The sequence below is a fragment of the Panicum virgatum genome, chromosome 6N (assembly GCF_016808335.1).
Source record: "Panicum virgatum strain AP13 chromosome 6N, P.virgatum_v5, whole genome shotgun sequence".
Taxonomy (NCBI): domain Eukaryota; kingdom Viridiplantae; phylum Streptophyta; class Magnoliopsida; order Poales; family Poaceae; genus Panicum; species Panicum virgatum.
In genome coordinates, this window is record NC_053150.1 from 44,208,688 (window position 1) to 44,224,473 (window position 15,786).

Genomic DNA, 15,786 nt, shown 5'->3' on the forward strand with positions numbered 1-15,786 from the left:
TTGAGGTGATAAGTTAGTAATTGACGTGACACGATATTAACACCAGGAGCACATGCTGCTTAAAACACTGTTAAACAGTCGACAGGTACCGAATTCACAATCCTCTGCGTCAGCTTTTTCCGGGACCGTGCAGGTAGCACCCCAGTTTTCTTGTTCAGGAAAAGCACCCCAGTGTTTTTACAGCGTGCCAACAGTCAAATCGAGGAGCTCAGCTGCCACTCCACCACCCATGGAAACAAAAGGTGAAAAAAACCCGCGAAGTGGGCGCTGGGCAGGCGGGACTTGATCATCCCTCCTGGGGCAGCGAGGGTGGCTGGGTGGGAGCCGGCTGGAAAGCAACCGCGGCCGGCCGCGACGAGCGCACGCCGCGCTCATCATTGGCCGCGGCGCGTACCGCTGACCCGTCCGCCCCACCACGTCGTCACGAAACCAAGCTCTGGCCCTGGCCGGCACGGCGGCACGAGCCCGAACCACCCGCCTCTCCACCACGCAGGCGGCAGGCAGGCGGACGCGCGCCCCGCGCCGACCACGCCGCCCCACCACGCCGAGTGATCGCCCCCGCCCCCGCCAGCGCCGGCCGGGCAAGTCGGCACGGTAAAAAAAAAATTGGAAAGGATAACGAGCCCCGCCCCGCATGGCCGGCACCCACACCCGCACGCACGTTGCCGCCGCCGAGCGCCTCGGTCCGGTCCAGTCCAGATCAAAAAGAGCGCCACACGCTTGAGACGAGACGACGCCAAGCCGCCGTCGCCGTCGCCGTCGCCACCGCCGACACGCACGCACCCGGCACCTCCTCGCCGCGGCACGCCTCCCGGACCCCGAACCCCAATCCCGCGCAGCCGAATTCTGTCCGGCCGTCCGGCCATCCGGCTCCAGGCGCCGCGCTACCGCTCTCCCCCCGGAGCTCCCGGGGGACGCGCTGCTCTGCCCGCCATCAATGCCATCCATCGAGGCTCCTCCCGCCACCTAGTCCCCCTCTTCTTCTCTTCATCTGCGCCCGGCCTCTCGTCCCGCGGTTCCGTTACTCGTGTGACCCGCTGCCTGCCGCGTCGCGGAGGCGGATGCACACGCCGCTGGAGACGATGAACGGGAGGCCGGCGGCGCGGAGGCCGGCGGCGGCGCGCGGCGGCGCCAGGGCGGCCCCGAGGAACGAGAAAGTGAGTAATCCTTGCGCTGCGCTGCCGCCGCCCCTCTCTTTTTCTTGGGCTCCGCCGGCGTCGGGAAAGTTCGCGCCTTTCGTTGAGCTGAGCGCCCGCGCGATGATGATATTCTCTGCGTTTCCGTTCCGGGCGGTCTCCGAGATGGTATTTTTGGTTTCCCGGCGTCGTGCGTGCGTGCGTGCTCCTCGGATCGGAAAGCTGGCGGCTTTCAAGCCCCCGAATGGTGACGGGTCCTCCTCGAATTCTTTGCGTTCGAGTCTTTTCTCCTCCGCTTTTGGTGTCTTCGAGATGTGAGCTTTGCACTCTGCTGTCAGCAAGGATTGTTTAGTGGTAGACTGGTAGCACGCCGCTTGTGTGCTCCGTCCGCACTCTGTTCTTCCATGCTTTTCCGAGCCAAATTTGGGCGGCTTTGTTCTAGCAACCGTTTGAAATGGGCTCGGTCGGATCCGTCGCCGTAGAGAGCACCTCGAATTTGGTACTCCGTCTTTGATCGCCGCCGGCGCCTGTTCAAGGCCTACTCTTTCTCTGACTCGAATTCCGTTTTCTGTTCAAGGCGATGGAGAAGGAGCAGAGGAGGCCGCCTGTCTCGAGGACGGCGCCGGTGGCGATGAAGGCGTCCTCCGCCAGCGCGGCGGCGCAGGGCATCAGGAACAGGAGCCACTCGCGGAGAGAGAGGAAAATTGCGCTGCAGCAAGATGTACAGCTTCCCACCTCTCGTTCTCCCTGGTGCTCGATCCTGAACCCATTGCCTTTTTGCTGAAGAAACCCAGCGTTTTCCCATTCCGGGCTGCAGGTGGACAAGCTGAGGAAGAAGCTGCGACACGAGGAGAACGTCCACCGAGCTCTGGAGCGGGCGTTCACGAGGCCGCTGGGCGCTCTGCCTCGCCTGCCCCCTTACCTGCCGTCTCAGGTTACTGCCCTGCTCGCTTGCAATTTCAATCAGTTCACAACCCTCTGCAGTTTCCAAGCGATTTTCATCCTGATCGCCGCTTCTTCTGGATTCTGCCCAGACGCTGGAGCTTCTGGCCGAAGTCGCGGTCCTGGAGGAGGAGGTCATCCGGCTCGAGGAGCAGGTCGTCAATTTCCGGCAGGGACTGTACCAGGAGGCCGTCATCACGTCCATGGCGAGGAGCTCCTTCTTCCCGGACGGCGACCGGTGCACGCCAGCACGGCACAAGCCTCCGGCCCAGGCGCAGAGTTCAGAGGTGTCCACCTCGACGCGTCAGGCCTCCGATCAAGATGCCGCCGATTGGTCATCTCTGAAGCGAGCCGCCAACGTCAAGCAGACACCAAGAAGGCCCGGCCGTTCCCTGAGCCAAGGTGACTGTCCGGGCAAGGAGAATCAATCGTGTGGCACGAACTCGTGCAGCAATTTTGGCCGGGCGCCTTTGAGTAGCGTGCCAAAATGCCGGGCACCGCCACCGGAGAAATGCGCTGGTGTTGAGGTACAAGACTTGGTTTTGAGCTGAAATTCAGACTGAACTCGTTTCGAAAAAGAAACTGAAACTGAATTCAGTATTCGGGCTCATGTCCTTGCATGCTCATCTTCCTCCATTTCAGACAACCAGTACGGTGGAAGATCACAAAGCTATCGACGGCAGCAATGGCATTGATTCGGACACGGCCTCAACCGCCGCGAACAAAGTCTCGGAGGAGCTAGTGACGTGCCTGCTGGCCATCTTCTCGCAGATGAGCACCTCCGGCGGCCAAGACGAGGAGCGAGCATCGTCGTCGCCGTCGGTCTCCGGTTCCTGCGAGAGCAGCTCAGACGGCGCCTGCGCCGGCACCGGAGATCCCTACGGGGTCCTAGATAAATTTGGATGGCGAGACATTGGCCGGTACAAGCAGTTCCGATCAGTCGACGCCGCTTCATTCGTCACGAATGTTTCTGCCGGCGACGCCGCCGCCGCCGCCGCCGCTCTCGGTCGGAGATTGAAGTGAGTTCCCATTGATCGGTAACTACTACTGCTAGTGCGTTAGGTGCAAGCTTAGATTTGGCTGTGGTGTGGTGAGCTGGAGTCTGTTTGACTCCGCGTCCTGATGGAATCATGGAATGATCGTCGTGTACCTGCCAAAAAAAATCAGGGAGTTGCTCCGGAAGCTCTCCGCGGTTGACCTAGTGGGCCTCTCCCACCAGCAGGGGCTGTCGTTCTGGATCAACACCTACAGGTCCTGCATGATGAACGTAAGCTGTCCCCCATGATTGAGGCCTCCCTTTGCTTCTGCCTTCAGCATCCATGATTCATAGCTTTAGACCACATCTTAGCCGTTGTCACTCATGGATGGCCAACTCGCTCTGTCAGGAAATGTGTTTATAAACTCTTTTTGAAGGGGAGTGTTTATAATTCACTACTCGTGAATCACAAACATGTTCATCCTGTACATACATGTGTGTAGGTTCAAAGTTTGAACTATTTTTGTTTGAAAACTGAGCAAAAGACAAAGCATGTCTGCGCCCAGCATGTTAGTAGTATCAGTTACTAAACTTCAGTTCCGAAAATGCTTCCTGTCTCCCTAATCACGAGCAAAGCCCTAAATAATTGCGATCCTGGCAGCATTAGCCTTTGACCGCAGGCACCTCTTCCGTGGTATCCAGAGTTTTCTTTATCGGCCGATATCGGCCGAAAATTCCGATATTTCCCTTTTATCCCTAGAGTCCGATAAAATTTGATATCTCCTATTTATCTTGCTTCTACACAGACAGCTCAAATCCACCCGTGCGATGATCCTGTACTCATAGTATTCTATTCTTATTTTATCTGTGAACAAGTGATGTTTAATAGCTTAGAAATAGTTTCAAGTCAAATTCTACAAATTTTTTCAAAATAATTTGAATTTCTTTTTGAATTTGGTCCGATAATTCCGATATATCTTTATCCTATTTCTCTATGACCTCCGATAAATTTTAAATTCCGATAACGAAAACATTGGTACTTACAGCCTAACTGGAACACTGGATACATTAAGAGGTTCCAGCGGCATGTGTAGGTAAACGGGTAGGCTACGCTAGCATCACTACCGCATATACTCAAGATGCTTGCGAGTAGAAGATCATAGATCGTTACCACTAGACGCGCAGCGCAGCGGAAGAAGTCGCGCGTCAATGTAGAGGAAGTAGTCGATCACATCTCACGAACCGAGCTCCTCGTACTTGATCCCAGCAGCCGATCAGCGCAGCAGTCGCAGCAGCGCCTCCACGGAGTCCACACGTACGGGGATGAAACGCCGGGCGTCGGTGTGCTAGCACCGCACGCACGGCATGGGCGGCGGCCGAGAGAGAGAGGGAGGGGCGGCGGCTAGGAGGTGGCGCGCCTCACAGGGGTATCGCCCCCTAGCCCCTCCCTCGTATATATAGGGCGTACTAATGGGCTTCTATCTCATAGACCCATTAGTAATCCTAATCCTTCTTGGATCAATATCCTCTTGGGCCTTTAAACCGTATTATGATGATGGACTCTTGGACATATCACCAACAGCATGTCCTGACTTGGCACTGATGCTTGCTTGTGTTACCCTGCATTTCCAGGCATTTCTTGAGCACTGAGCACCTACCAACCCCCATATGCTGGCGGCCATGATGCCCAAGGTCCCACCGCATGTTCACTTCCTTCGCCTCTCTAGATAGTAGATACATGCACGCGTAGCATTTGCAGGAGATGCTGTCTGAGAAATCTCTGACGCGAGTGAACTGGCGGTGTTCTTTCTTCCCCGCAGGCGACCATCAACGTGGGCGGCCGCGTGCTGAGCGCCATGACCATCGAGCAGTTCGTCCTCAGGCTGTGCCCTACGAAGCAAAACATGTAAGGCCGCGATCATCGTTGCCGTGTGTCCGCCTGAAAAAAAAAGGGGGCAAAAAAACTCTGAACCATCATCGTCTACGATCGCGTTGTGACAGTGGAATTCCGACATGGATGGGCAGGTGGACACGGAGGGCGAGTACGGTGGACCGGGATTCAGTGACTGCCTTACACTGACTCCAACAAGAGATGGCATTTTGGAGAGGCAAAATGACGTTTGCATCGTGTGAACAGTAGCTGCATATCCAATTTTCGGTAACGGTCTCCAACAGAGAAAGGAGGCAAACGCGAACACCACTCCGCCGTGCGCCGCCGCTCTCCACCCCGCCACCCCATGTGGCCGCGGCCGGCCCCGCCTCCCTCCCGCGCGCCGGCCCCGCCTCCGCCTCCGCCGCCGGGAGGCCCCGCCTCCCTCCCGCGCGCCGGCCCCGCCTCCGCCTCCGCCGCCGGGAGGCCCCGCCGTCGCAGGGCTCGCCCTATGCCATCGGGAGGCCGCGCCGCCACCTCCCCTGCATCCCCACAGGTGAGCCGCGGCCCGTGTCGCCCCGTCCCCTGCATCCCCCGCCGGCGAGTCGCGGGCCGCACCGCCTCCTCCCCGGCATCCTATCGCCGGGAACGCGGTGCTCGCGCCATGGCCACCGTTGCCGCTCGTCGGGGGCCGCGCTCCTGCGGCTATGCGCTGCGCTGCGGGGCGCGCTAGCACCGCCTTGCCCCACCGCCAGTCCGCCCCCGCCACCGCGCGCGACCCTCCTCCTCCCACGCGCGCGTGGCGGCGGCGTTGGGCGAGCACACGTAGCGGCGGCTACGGCGGTGTCGAGTGCGCGCATGGTGGCGGCGGCGTCGGACGAGCGTGCGGGCGGGCTGGGGACGCGCGGCGGAGGAGGCAGAGTTCCGCGTGGCCTGCGGGGTGGGCGGAGCGGCGCGGCCGCGGTAGGGCGGGCGGAGCGGTGCGGACCGCGATGTAGCGAGTAGAGCGGCGCGGACCGCGGCGGGGCGGGCGGGCGGGGAGCTCCAGGGGGCGGTCGCGCGGCAAGGCGTGCGGCGGAGGCCATGGCCGAACTCGGGCTCGTATCTGGCCGGAGCCGCGCCCTCCCGAAGCCCCTGCTCGGAGGCGGTGGAGGAGCGGCGGGTGCGGGAGGAGGGCGGAGCCCCGTCCTCCTCCAGCGCTCACCTCCGCGATGGCAGTTTGTATTTGAGGAGAGAGGGAGTGTATATTTGCATCGTTTCTCTCCAGCGATGGCAGTTTGCCTCGCATGTTGCCTCGCCTGTTGGAGAAGGTGCCGCGCGCGCAGTACCGACCGGAGATGCATTTTGCTTTTGCCTCGCGTGTTGGCTCCTCTGTTGGGGTCGGTCTTAGGCAAGTCACAATGCAACATGCGCTAAAGGACAAAAAAAATGCACTGTAGCGGTGACACTATAGCAGCCACGGAAGCAAAAGCACTGTAGCACAGGTACTATTTGTTAATGTACCATACGCACTGTTCATCTAGTTTGGTAAGTCACTGAATCTCAATCCGAATCTCAATCCGAGTACGGTACGGCCGTGTTGGGGCTGGAGTGGCCGGAGCCGCTGGTGACCTTCGCGCTCCCCTGCGCAATGTTTTAAATAGCGGGCTAATCCATTTAGTTATCGATGTCAAAAACGGGCTATAGCCAGCTATAGCGGGCTATAGCGGTAGCTAAGAGCTAAATTGTACGTGAAAAAATTTAGCTAAATTTCTTTCAAACAACTATAGCCAGAGATTTAAAACCTTGCTCCTGCGGCAGCTGGTCCTCGGCAGCGGTGAGTTCTTTGCTTGGCCCAGCCCCACCGGCATCGTGCCACTGAACTTTCTTTAGCTCGCTCGCACTGTACAGCTTGATAGTCTCATACAGGACTGACAGAAGGAAAGGTGCAGTCCAAATGCATCTTTTCAACAGCAACAATGTGAAATCTTTCATCAGTATTTATCATCTGACGGGACAGGACGTGATAGCTAGCGATCGAAGCATGTGCCAGTGTTGATCCAGTCGCATTTTTGTACTGCACAGTTTAAATAGGGTATACAATACAATACAGCCGATACTGCTACTGGTCTTCAAAGTTAGTTGCCGTCCGAGATCTAATTGTGTGGAGGGTTTAAATCCCGAGTGTGCCGTGCAAAATCTTCCGAAGCTTTTTGGCGGTTTCAGCAAAACCATGTCGTTTCAGGCTTTCAGGGCATGACAATTTGGTACTAGTATTCCAAAGCACGTACTCCTTCTGTTCTGAAATGTAAGATATTTTTGTTTGTCCAAAGTTAAACTGTATTCCAAAGCACGTACTCCTTCTGTTCTGAAATGTAAGATATTTTTGTTTGTCCAAAGTTAAACTGTTCCATGTGTGATTAAATTTATAGAAAAAAAAATACTATTTTGAATGTCAAATAAAAATAATTAGATATATTATAAAATATATTTTCTTTATTTACTTATTTGATGTCTTAGATATTAGTATTCTTCTTTCAAAATTTGATCAAACTTAGACTATTTTGACTTAAAACAAAATAAAAGACGGAGGGATGCTCTGCCCAGTTGTCATGGTCTGCTGTAATTCTTCCCTGGACAGCTTCTTGTTCACCTTTAGTCCTTCGTTCCAGTGCAAGAATTCAGGCATGCCATAGCTAATCATGCAGAAAGCAGGCGACACTTTTAGGTGCTCCGGACTTCCGGTGGGCGGTCTGTCTGTCCTCCGGGCCGTCTCGGCGCAAATGATTTTTAGCCACAGCACAGTGGCGCTGATCCCTCGCTGACGAGTACTGCAAGCCGGCCGGCATAATTCGCTAACCCCTCCTCTTCTTTTCCTTTCGTGCCTGTGCTGGTGAGGTCTACATACACGGCGGCCCGCGTGGAGGAGGAGCTGGAGGCGGCGAAGAGGGAGTACCTGTAGGCCGCCGTTGATGTGTCGCCGGCGGGCGGGCTGGCGATCCCGAAGCTCCTGCGCTGGTACCTGCCGGACTTCGCCAAGGACTCTGGCTCCCTCGTGGTCGTGGACTGGGTGTGCATTCTGCAGCTGCCCCGCGAGCTGCTGCGCGCCGAGGCGCGGCGGCCCGTGCGCGTCCTGCCGTACGAGTACGAGTTCAGGTTCAGATACCTGCTGGCCTCGTAACGCCGTTGGGATGATCTCTCCGTCTCTCTCGCTCTATTTGTACACAGGTTGTTCTTCAAAAAAATATATTTGTACACAGGTTTGATGGGCCCAGACTTTTGCGCTTTCAACCGAGGATTTTATTTGGAAAAAGTCATTTTTCCCTCCTTCAACTTTGAGCCGAATCTACTTTTCCTCCCTGGACTACAAAACCATCCGTTTAGCCTTCTCAGACTCACAAAACCGTTCACATAACATCCCTAAGCGGTTTTAGGGTGAGGTGGCAGCGGTTTTTCTATTTTTCTTTTATTTTTTATTTTGACTAAATCTTTAAAAAATCAAAGTAAATTACTAAAAAAAATCATAAAAGAGAAAATACAATTTTGTTGAACTCCACGTAAGTAGATCTACGTGAACTCCACGTAAGTAGATCTACGCGCGTAGATCTACTTACGTGGAGTTCAATAAAATTGGATTTTCCCTTTCATGATTTTTTTATGATTTACTATGCTTTTTCAAAGATTTAGTCAAATTAAAAAATAAAAGAAAAATAAAAAAACGCTGCCACCTCACCCTCAAACCGCTCAGGGAGGTTATGTGAACAGTTTTGTGAGTCTGAGGAGACTGGACGGATGGTTTTGTGGTTCAAGGAGTAAAAGCAAATTCGGCTCAAATTGAAGGAGGCAAAAATGACTTTTTCCATTTTGTTTTGTTCCCCTGGCTAAGTGCGAGAGCAAGCAGTTTTGGGCTACTAAAGGGCCTGCCCAGTACATTAGGCCCGTTTGTCAAACGGGCCAAGCTGTGCCCACTAAACGCTGGGCTCCCAGGCCCGTCACCTGCATGCGTACTGGGCTACTGATGTAACTCCGCCGCGAAAACCCATTGGTCCACGGGACCTCAAGTGGGTCTGAACGCCCGTGGCCCACCATGCGCTCGAGTCGCTGTTTTTCTTTCGCCCTTCTTTTGTTCTGTTTATCTTTTATCTTCTATATCTCCTACCGTTAACTCGCAAACAGTAATTTGTGGTTTTCACCTTTTTTTAACTAAAATGAACTCCAAATCATCTCCAAATTTCGGAAAACATTTTAAAGTGTTACGACCAATGGAAATAAATTCATTTTGTAAAAGAAAAATATGTAGCATTTACAACCTTAAAATTAAAATTTATCAAATTAAGCTACTTTTTAAGAATATCTATTTTTTATGGCACAAAAATATTGTCCAAAAATTGATAAAAATACCTAATATTTCTAAGATGAGATGTTTATAAAATTATTGTACACTATATGTTATTAGATAATTTTGAAGTTCTTTAACAAAAACAAATTTAAATTTTCTTTAAAAAAACTTTTAGAAGAATTTAAAAATTCTCCAAGCAACATATGATACAAAATAATTTTATAAATTAATACCTCATCTTAATAATATTAGGCATTTTTTCTCAATATTTGAATAGTAGCCATAAAAAATTAGATAGTCTTAAAAAGTATCCTAATTTGGTGGATTTTAATTTTAAGATCGTAAACGCTACATAAGTTTTTCCTTTGCAAATGGATTAATCTTCATCTGTTGTATCACTGTAAAAAATATATATATAAATTTTGGAGGTGATTTGGAGGTCGTTTTAGTCAAGAAAAAAGAGGTTAAAAACTACGAGTTAATGACTGTTAGACTTGACAATAAGGCTGGAGTTTGAACTTTTCAGAACAAAAAGGAGACTACCATTTCTTTCATGACCATATAAAAAATTTACCCTTTCTCCTCGCTCTTCTCCGTTGCTGACCACTGAAAGACGAATGCATCCGACGCAGAGAAGCTCTCGCATTCAGACACGATTTGGCATGGTACCCGCTCCCCTGTGGCCCTGTCCCAGGGCCCGTTTGGTTTGAAGTAGCACAAGTAGTACAAAAATTTTGACTAATAATTAGGGTTACTAAATAAAGGTAATTTACAAAACTAACTCCACAACCCTGCGCTACTTCGCTAGACGAACCTAATGAGGCCTTTCACCGCGCGTTTGGAGGATGGTTACTATAGCATTACTGTAGCCAATCATCGATTAATTACTGTCATTAGATTCGTCGTGAAAAGTTACACTCATCCGTGAAAAAGTTTTGCAAATAAACTTCGTTTAGTACTCCATGCATGTAAGATTCTTTTCTCGAGAATTGTGTGGGATAGTTGTGGTAGAGAAACCAAACACGACCCCAAAAAAGGAAAGTCCGTACCGACAGCCGACAGGCACCAGAGGTGGCTAGAAACGTCCAGCGGCGCGACGACCAAGGCAACCGGGAACGGAGCAGCGGATGCGAAATCCCCGCCGGATCCGGCAGCCGGCGTACTCGGGCTAGTACAGTTCGGGGCTAGCCACCATTGCCGGGGCGCCGTGATCCTGAGCCGAGCGCGTCGCAACTTGCGAGGATCCGTATCCCCATCCCGATCCCGATTCCCTGGGTCCCGGGCCGGGCGCTGGCACGGCAGGTCCATGGGCGCCGAGCCATACTGTTTCATTTCGCCAGCTCCTCTCCTTGTTCCCTGCCATAATGATGCATGCTACACTGTTTGCTGTCATGCTCACACAGCGTTTGTTTCAGTGAAGTGGTGCCGCTCGATCTCGTACTGTGTGCTGTTAGTTTTTTTAAAAAATATGGCAGGAGCACTGCTCATTCATATAAGAAGGAAAGAAAAAGTCCAGATCTTACAGAGTTGATATTACATAAAAAAAACTACTCTTACTCAAGCGACAACATACTCGAATGCAAAACATTGAAACCTAAGATAACTCTGGCCTCCCACAGGCCGCAACATGCAAAAGAAGCTCAGCTTTTATCAAACCGAACACCTGTGCAGGCTGCTGAAACTTGTTGCTGAACACCCTTCTATTTCTTTCATTCCATAAATTCCACGCCGAAACCATTAAAATGGCTGCTAATGACCTTTGCTTCTTGAAGCTGTGCGGTTGCAGAACCGAAGCCCACCAGAACTGAATATCATCACAGTCAGCTTGGATAGGGGATGGATCCAGGTTAGCCCACGTGAAGACCAAGTGCCAAACTTCTTTCGCGTAACTGCAATTGAGGCATAGGTGCAGTGCAGTCTCATTCTCTTGATCACACAAGCTGCAGGTCGGATTGCACGGCCAATTCCTTATCAAGAGTTTGTCTGCAGTCAGAATTTTTGCCTGAAGTAGTAGCCACATGAAGAATTTGTGTTTCCCTTCAGCATGGGCCTTCCACAGCGTTCTTCCATCAAATGTACTGAATACTCCTTGCAATTGAATATTGTAAGCTGATTTTGCTGTGTACATCCCGTTGGCCGTCCATTTCCAAATGATCACATCTGGTTGTTGTGTAAGCTGGACGTTTTGCACTGCATCCCACAGAGCCACAAACTCTGCCATTTGCTCGACTGTTTGCATACGCCATAGCCCACGCGTCCAGTTCATATTCCGCAAATCTTCCTGAACTGAGTTTTGTTTTCGCCAAGCCAGTTCGTACAAGGAAGGGGCAAGGTCCCTTGGAGCACTACCATTCAGCCAAGCACATTGCCAGAACCTCGCTGTCCTCCCATCACCAACTGTTACTTTTGTGCAAGCTCTGAAAAGACACATATCAGTTTCATCGCATGGTGGTTTGGTGCCAACCCAAGGTCGATCCGGCTCCGTCCAAGCGAACCATAGCCAACGAAGGCGTAGTGCTCTGCTGAAAAGCTCTAGGTCCAGTATACCCAGGCCCCCCTTGTTTTTTTGGCAGCACAGCCTTCTCCCATCGCACTAAACAATGTCCCCCATTGACAGCCTCAGCACCTTTCCACAGGAAACTGCGTCTAATCTTGTCGATCTTTTTAAGAGCCCACTTCTTCAGCGCAAAAACTGTTAAGAAGTAAACTGGCATGGAGGTAAGGACTGCATTTACGAGTTTTAACCTTCCTGACTTATTGGTAAATTTTCCTTTCCTGGCAGGGAGCTTGGAGGCCACTTTATCGATGAAAGGTTAAACATCCACTCTTCTCAAGCATCTGACACTAAGAGGGAGGCCGAGGTATTTGCAAGGAAAACTGAGCACGTTGCACCGAAAGTCTGCCAGAACTTCTTGCAGATCAATACCATCACAACGAATCGGATAGACTGCACTTTTAGCAAGATTGATTTTGAGCCCCGAAGCTTCACCAAAAACCTCAAAAACCTCCTTGATAAGGTTGATGTCCTCTTTGATTGGATTGGCAAAAACAGCAGCATCATCAGCATAAAGACTGACCCTTATTTTTGCAGCTCTACTGTGGATAGGTTGCAGAGCTGACTCTTGTTCTGCCAAGGCTAGCATCTTTTGCAGAGGTTCCAAGGCAATGATGAAGAGCATGGGGGACAGTGGGTCCCCTTGCCTCAGTCCTGCCTTGTGGAAGAATTTTCTCCCTTGGCTTCCATTTATTAGAACCGAGGAACTAGCAGTGGAAAGTAATCCCGTGATCCATGACCTCCATTTAGCACCAAAACCTAAAACCTCAAGCAACTCAAGCAAGTAGCTCCAGTTAACCGTGTCAAATGCCTTCGCAATGTCGAGCTTTAAAAACAGGGCCGGTCTCTTAGCAGCATGAAGATCTTTGATGAGATTTTGTGTGTACAAGAAATTGTCATGTATACTTCTTCTTCGAATGAAGGCACTCTGGCTCCTCGAGATTAGCTGATGCAAACATCCACCAAGTCTGTTGCTCAATAGTTTGGATAGAATTTTAGCAACACTGCTGGTAAGGCTAATGGGCCTAAAGTCAGTGATTTTCCTTGCTTCGGCCGACTTTGGAATTAAAACAATATGTGCCGCATTCAATAAGTTCAGGTGTTGCATGTGCTGGTTGAAAAAGTAATTTACTGCAAGCATGACATCATTTTTGATAATCTCCCAAGAGGACTTGAAGAAACTCCCGATGAACCCATCTGGCCCAGGCGCCTTATCTGATTTGAGCCCAAAGATGACCTCTTTGACTTCATCAACTGTGAAATCCTCCTCAAGAAACTGCAGATCATGCCGAGGCAAATTGAGTCTGCCCCAGTCCAGAGTGCTAGATCTATTTTGGTGGTTTCCAAGCAACCCATTGAAGTGACTGTAAATTTCCTGTTCCTTGTCCTTATGCAAATGAACCATTCCATGAGAAGTTTCCAAGCTTTGAATGAAGTTTTTTCTTTTCCTTCCATTAATTGCCATGGAGAACAATTTTGAGTTAGCTTCTCCTGCTCTAAAAAAGGAAATTCTCGACTGTTGTTTAGCCCTTAACTTCTCAACAGCTGTCATAGCGAGGAACCTATGTTTAACATCCCTTCTCAAGAGAATCTCTGCATTGCTCAGAGATCTATGTTCTTCCACTATGTCCAAAATCCAAATCAACTGTTTGGCAGCCAGGAGCAGCAATTTATTTGGCCCAATCAGAGCTTTAGCCCACAATCTAAGTGCTTTCCCTGTTCTTTGCAGCTTTGAGTGCAACCTTAGAAATGGGTTCTGGACAGAGAGCGGTTTGTTCCATGCTGCAGAAACAGTTTCAAAGTAACCAGGAAGCTTGGGCCAAAAGAATTCAAACCGAAACCCTCTATAAGTCTGTCTTGCATGGTCTCCACTGTGTTACGCCTTGAGGTGACTCGATCTCACACTGCTCGTAGGTGGGCAGCAAGGGGGTGCCAGGCAAGGCAAGGCAGAAGATGCATGAGCAATTGAGTGAGCACACGACATTCTGTCGGTAATTTCAGTCGCAACAGAAATACATGGCAAAAAAGACACTGACAACAACAACGTCAATAGGGGAAATACATTTCAGGACTAAACTTTAGACCATGTCACATCAAAGAGAATATTGATATTTTTTTTCTAGAATACGCGCTGCATATCAGTGTATTAAGACGAAAAAGAAATTAATACAGTATTCGGTTACAACCCAAATGGAACGGACTCCAAATGGACACAAGCTGGCAAGCCAGCTAAACACAACCCGAAAGATAAAATCCAACATTAACTACTCACATCCCGCACAACCTAAACGACTGGCTCTAAACGTAGCCCTCAGTCAACGCTCCATCCCACAGAGGGAGAGCCGTTGCTCTTGTTCTTCAGCATCAGAAGTATGTCCTGTAAGGCGTCCATGTGGCGCGGCGAAGGTCCTTCGCGAAAGAGTTTCTCCACCGCTTGCTCTGCCGAAGCCGCTAAGGGCAGAGGCGCGCCAACCTCATCGAGTCGGCGCATCAGGAGCACCGCCCCTCGCTTTGCTGGCTTGACGGCTGAGAGAGGGTCCAAGGCTTGGCGATGGCTTCGCCTGAGGCCATACACCTCAGACGAAGGCAGCTGAGGAGGCGCGTCGACAAGGACAGGGTCAACTCGACGGCGGCGAGGCGGCTTGTCCAGAAGAGGTGGCAAAATATTCTTCGTAACTTTGCTGATGAAGTCTTCCAAGGCCGCGGAATTGCAGTCTTCTGACACCTCGACCATGCTGGTTGCCTCCTCAGAAGCCGGCTGTGACGGAACCGCCAAATTAAAACTCTAATTAAGCATAATGGCCGTCATTTGAACACATCGGGCGCATTAGCTTAACGGCTTAATTTGGCGATCCTTTCTCAACCCACGGCCCGATCGAAACAACACCGGTAGTCCCACGCGAAGGTGGGCACAGATGGTACAAGCACGACACAAAAACTTGAAATTATACAATGATGTGTGATAGAACTTTAAGTTTACAAACTGAGTTTCAATTACAAAGTTAATTTACATAAGTTGGAACCCTCACAAATTTACAACTGGAGGACTAAAGCTAAAACTTGATAGAAAATACACTAAAACAAACTACCCTACACTGCTGCCCACTCTCAGCCTAACAACACCGGTCAGACCGGTTAGGAGAACCGGTCAGACCGGCGCGCATGCACCTGCCCAAGGGATACCGGTCAGACCGGTCCACCAGACCGGTCAGACCGGTCCCGACAAAACAGATAGGCTGAACACTCCGCCCTCAAGTGTGCAATCCGACAAACCCCTAACCTAAGGGTCTCGCTCCACGACCTGCCACCCCACTGCATCCCGGCGGATGAATTTGACGCAACAGGGGCAGAAGTCGACGTCCTGGGGTCCTGAAATAATAACGGTGGCAACAAACCCTGAGTATTCTAATACTCAGCAAGGCTTACCCGACCAGTGGGTATAACTTAGCCCACATATCTAGACATGCACGGCATTTGGCTGGTGGTTATTTTGCAGAAAAAGGAAACTAGAGGTGTATCCTTACTTTCAATGTTTTAGCCGCATATTTTATATAGCTAGACTCTCATCAATGTTTGCCTATCTACACACACATGTGGAGCATCCATATAAGATTAAGAATTTATATCCATTTTTATATCTCTAATACCCTATCTCATTCGCTACGGTGTGACAAAGAGACCAAGGCCCTCATAACCGCGAGACACGGCGAATCGATCCGATTTAACCTTGCAACGTGGACCTAACCAACACGGCACGTATTTGCCCCGTCGGACTATACACGCCAACCATTCCCCTCCCCGCCTCGAACTACAGAACCATCCCACCTTCATATAGTCAGCCGAGCTCAACGTGAGACCACCAAAAGTAAACATATGCATCCCGTTTCTCCGCGACTACTCGACTCGCCCTACGGGGTGGTGATGCAGTTCTCTACTTTCGAAGCGAGACAGTACTAGGCTTACCGGTTTCGACTACCTCCTACTCCCGGC

The 15,786-nt window shown here is 51.0% G+C and overlaps 1 pseudogene; it reads left to right on the forward strand.

The window, feature by feature from the left end:
* The first annotated feature begins 667 nt into the window (after positions 1-667).
* Positions 668-8,177, forward strand: LOC120678198 (annotated as a pseudogene).
* Positions 8,178-15,786: the final 7,609 nt, after the last annotated feature.